The following is a 5,247-nucleotide window of genomic DNA, read 5'->3' on the forward strand; positions in this document are numbered from 1 at the left end:
GGTTGAGAACCACTAGGTCATGAGTCCGCGATCAGGAGTCAGTGTGCATTGATGCCGTTAAGAACCATCCATATCATTTGCTTTCGTAGGTACCCAGACAATTGTCTTACACTCTCAACTTCTGTGAGTCTATCCCCACATGTTATTGAAAGGAAAAGGGCCATTATTATTATTTTTAACTACTGAACAGGCTGTTCTTGGTTTCTCGTTAAAAATCATAGCTTGTATCCAAGTGTCCTGTGTAAGAAATTTGAAGTCAATACTTCTCAGTATATCATCAATCTAAGGTACTTTTCTCCCTGATGAATGGCTTTTGCATTTTAACAAACTGATTCCGCGAGGGAGCTTTATATTTTCCTTGTGATAATTTTAAATCTCAAGCAGATGACACAATATATTTTAAACAATTAAGCAATGATATGTTTTGTTCTGCATAATTGCATTACTTAAGCATAAATATTGAATACTAAGTTGATATAAAAGAAAAATACATAGTGATATACTTTATAGTGTGTGAAGATAAAGTAGTGTGTGAAATAGTTTCCCAAGACAATTTTAATAATTCAAGAGGCTTTAAAAAACAAGACATCAGGAATAAATTATAGCTTATTTATGTTTATAAGTGTCTCTGAAATATTTAAAGGTCAAGATTTGAAAACAATTTCTTTTTTTTTTTTTTCTGGTGAGATAGAAAAATTATAGGTAGCCAGGGAATTGGCCATGGTAGAAGGAATTAGGGCGGAAACCATAACAGAGCCAGGAAAAATAACCTTAATAGCTGACTGACAGGTTTAAGTCACAGGACCCTGCCAGAATGACAAACTTGGGTGGGGGAGGGGGAGATGATTTTATAGGTTAGTTAACATAACATAAGGCAATCAGGAACAGAAGACAATGATATCTTCAAAGCCCTAGTCTTGAGATACCATAATCCTGTCAGAACAGAGACATCAATTATGCTCTGAGGCAACTAAACAGTTTAAAAGTAGTAGTTCCGGGCAGTTTACCTAATGAACTGCTGACAAGCACCATGGTGGCCTCCGAGCAGGTCCAAAAGGGGTCCTTGAAGCTGAAAGGCGTCGCAGAGCTCGGCGGCAACCAAGCAGAAGAAGAAAAAGAAGGACAAAGACAAGGTGAAACTCCTGGAAGAGCGGGAACAATCAAAAGCAACTAGGAGGAGAAGTGGTGAGGTCTGGACAGGCGGACACCGGCCGAATTGGCCTTCGAGAAGATGCAGGAAAAGCGGCAAGTGGAAGGGATCCTGAAGAAAGCATCCAACACCCACAAGCAAGGAGTAGAGGACTTCAACACTTGGATACACTCACGGAGCACTGTGACATTCCCAAAGTCAGCCGGACGAGGTAGCCTCCCCACCTGGGTTATGCAGCACCGAGGGGACACAGAAGGCCAAGCTGGGTTACGTTTGGTGCCTTGGGTATTTTTTAGAAACATTCTTTTACTCACACCGTTGCGTCTTCTGCTGAGAGTGCTTTTGAAAGCAGTGTGCCTCCTTCTGGAACTTGATTGAAGTAAGACTGCCCTGTCGCTCTATTTTTAGTTTCTCAACAGCACATGGAAGAGGAAGCTTTATACTTTGGACTGGAAATTATTGAGAGTTTATCCAGAGATTAAGGTTATTTCCGTGTAAGTGCCATGGCAGAGTGTTTTTACACCCAAGTTGCATCTAACTCACTTTGACCTCCAGCCAGCTATCTTTGCCTGGATGAAAATGACCAGAGAAGAGCTGCAACGTGCAGACCCCCATGGAGCCCTGCGTGGGCCGGCTACAGGAAGAGGCGTTGTGGTGAAAGCAATGGCTGAAAGCCCTACGGGAGAAAACCGGACGCCAGGGCAAGGAAGACGGGCAGCCGAAGACCAAGCAGCTCAGAGACGGGGAGGAGGAAGGCAGGAAGCACAGGGACCTCAGGCTGCGGAACTACGTCCCTGAGGGTGAGGACCTGAAGACGAGGAGGGTGCCTCAGGCCGACCCAGTCAGTGCAAGAGAAGGCAAAGGGGCACCTGGAGGCCGCCAAGACAGGGCTGGTCATTGAAGAAGTGGACCTGGCCCGCCTCGCACCCAGAAGCCTGATGGGGACCTCAAGAGAGATGTAGCCAAGAAACAGCAAGAGCTAGAAAAGCAGAGGCACAGCCAACGCCGAGCTGATCCGTGAGAGGCTGAAAGGCTAGGAGGACAGCCTGGCCTGGGCAGTGGATGCCACCACCGAACAAGAGGCCCGTGACTCAGACTGAGGCCTGTCCTGTGCCCTCACCCACCACCCATCAGGCCTGTTCTGTAGGAGGATGGTCTTTGGAAACAATTTCTAATACAAAATAATTCTAAAATAAAGGACATATCTCAATATAGAACAAAAGAGCACTATAAATGTGTTTTATTTTATGCTCTTTGTGGTATAGATGTCTCATATGTAAATTTCATGAAATAAATAATACTTTAAACCTGTTATAGGTCAAAATATGCAATACAAAGGAAAAAAAAGACACAAACCACCCCACAAATCAAAACTATCTAGATATCTAGTTCATACAATGACAACCATTTATATTTTAGTCATTATACTCACATTTCCTTTCTGGCATATTTTCCTAAAGGCAAACAAATGAACAATAAAGCTTCTTTGATATAGTTTCTAGTTGCCCTTTGTTTGCCTTATTGCATTTCATTCATTAATCACACATTAATTTATTTGTTAACCATTACAATTATTTGCAAAATCCTGGGGTAACTTTGAGCCTATAGAGACCATATAGGCCTAGATCTCAGGCAATTTACAGTTTATCATTGTGCTTTGACTTAATTGTTAGGCCTTTACCTGAGTGCGTCCTTCCCCATCCAAGAAGGTGCCAGGCTGCTTTAAGCTCCCTCTCTCTACTCCGGAGGTTTGCGATCAAAGCTGAAATCACATTGATTGCACACAGCCTTCTTATCTTGATTTTCCAAATTAATCTTGAGCTCTTATGGATTAAAGAGCACCTTATGGGTTAAGGTGGAGAAGAGGAAGGCTTATTTCCTCTGCAGTAAAAACATTTTCCAATTCCTGGAAGGGGAACAGATGGTGCAGACAGGGAGTCTGACTGATGCAGCCCTGGCAAAGAATTCTGCACCCCACGTGGAGCAGAGGTGAAGGAATCTCTGATGGTGAAATGACCTTCAGGTTTAGACAAAGGGCATTTCTAGAAACCTGTGTATTCACATGATCGGACACCATGTTGCTACATAATCTCTCCATGGCCCTTCCAGGTGGAAGCAGGAAGTCTAAATAATGACCGAAATTGAATTTCCTGCCGACTCCCCAGGATAGGGTCATGCGGTTAGATTCAGCTTGATTTGAAGGAAATGATAGCGTGCGACATTTTCATGGAACCACGCGGGTGGACAGGTAGATTCTGGGTTTGGATAACCAGTAAGTTTGGCTGCAGCCCAGGGCACAGTTCTAAGTAGACTCTCTCAGCGACAAGGGCATTTGCCAAAAGGAACTCATGCCATGCTGTCCTCATGTCCGCATGAATCTGGAATATGTATGTCACTTCATAAATTCTCTCGAGAGCTTTGAAAACCAGATAGAAAAACACATGCTGGAACCTAGCAGCTCAATGATGAACCAATGACTGGATGAATAACCAGACCAAAATGATGGCAGAGAGTTCCTTTGCCGTGACATCTGTAATGCCAGTCTGCAGGGTTTGAATGTCCTCAATGAACGTGATATTTTATTGATGATACTTTATTCATTCATTAATATTGCTTTAGTTCTTTCAATGTGTTAATCACTGTATACAGATCAGAACAGATCTCTAATTACCACCAAGGACTCAAAATACTTGTGGAGATTGATAGCCATATGAGTAGGGCCGAACAGAGAGGTCAGTATGTATGTGCTAAGTGGAGGGTATTTACTGGAGTTCCAGCAGGAAACAAATAACACGTTACAGAGGTTTGATTAAAATGATTTCACAGTGATGCCATGTAAAGTGGGATGAGCCAGTGAAGGGGACAATTACGGGATGGGACAGTCCCAGGAATTAGCATCGGCTGCCAACTGCTGCCAACACTCAGCCTGGAGGAGCAAGGACAACCCGCTGTGAGCTTGAGCTACAGGAGACCACTCAACCCAAACTACAGCCAGAGGGAGGCAGCCAGAACCCAGAACATGGTGTGAGCCTAACAGACAGCCAAACAGACTCCTGGAGGACAGCATCGTCAGCTGAAATCAAGTCACCCTCACAGGTAAACAGCACAACCACCAGCAAAAGTGGGTCTGGAGACACAGAGAACAAACAGCGCAGACCCCCGGCCTGTCCGTCAACGTCAGCCTTGCTCTGAATAGATTCCAGTTAAGAGAGGTTGTGTACCCAATAAGAAGAGACTACGGAGTTTCTTTGAATAACTAAAGTGATGTCACTTTAGTCTTGCTCACACCTGGAACCTAACTTTAATGTTAACCACCGTCAAACTTGTCCTTGTAAAACAAAGCAAGGCAGATTGAGCTGGAGAACGGATGCAAAAGGGTGGAGAGAGGGTGCCCAGCACAAACAGTGTGCTCAGAATACCAGGTTTGCCACCAAATTAGATGATGGGGGCGGAGGGTATTCCAGAAAGGGTGCACAGAGCAGGAAATCCCTAACCAAAACCAGGAAAATGAGTTGCCGTTCACAAAACAAATGAAAGACCCTGGGAAATCAAGAAGGCCTGAAATGGCACAGTGTTTGGAACTGTCATAGTACAGAAGGTATTAGAAATGCATTGTAAAGAGTGGAACTAACTCAGACCGAGAAAGGGCAGATTTAGGCATTCGTCAGGCTGTAATGCCAGACAAAGATGAAAGCTGTGGCACGGGACACATCATTCCTTCCAGATGCTCACTACAATTAGAGTGCTGTAATTACCCCTCTTCTGAGTGATTTTTGTTTTCTTACTCACCAAATAGCTTCATCTCTAAAGTCAGGGACCATCAGAAACGGCTATGACTAGAGGAAGCACATCACTTACACAGAGAAGTGGTTCTTCATCCAACCCAAATCTGTAGCTTTGGATAACGGGTTTCTGTACACAGCATCCTGCATCGATCTGAACAGTTGTTTACAAGGAAATAGGAACTTACGTTCACTGTGTAGTCCAGGTCTGGTGTTCACTCCTTTACAAAGCCCTCACTTTATTCTGAGCCCATCAAACCAATGTTTTATTTTTTAAAAATCAATAACACTGCTTTATTTGTCACCACTTCCCCA

General features: G+C 43.9%; 2 pseudogenes; both read left to right on the forward strand.

The window, feature by feature from the left end:
* The first annotated feature begins 1,030 nt into the window (after nucleotides 1-1,030).
* LOC109373964 (protein FAM32A pseudogene) lies at nucleotides 1,031-1,365 on the forward strand (annotated as a pseudogene).
* A 398-nt stretch (nucleotides 1,366-1,763) lies between these two features.
* LOC109373959 (coiled-coil domain-containing protein 12 pseudogene) lies at nucleotides 1,764-2,250 on the forward strand (annotated as a pseudogene).
* The last annotated feature ends 2,997 nt before the right edge of the window (nucleotides 2,251-5,247 follow it).

Source organism: Hipposideros armiger, unplaced genomic scaffold (genome assembly GCF_001890085.2).
Source record: "Hipposideros armiger isolate ML-2016 unplaced genomic scaffold, ASM189008v1 scaffold_762, whole genome shotgun sequence".
NCBI classification, from domain to species: Eukaryota; Metazoa; Chordata; class Mammalia; order Chiroptera; family Hipposideridae; genus Hipposideros; species Hipposideros armiger.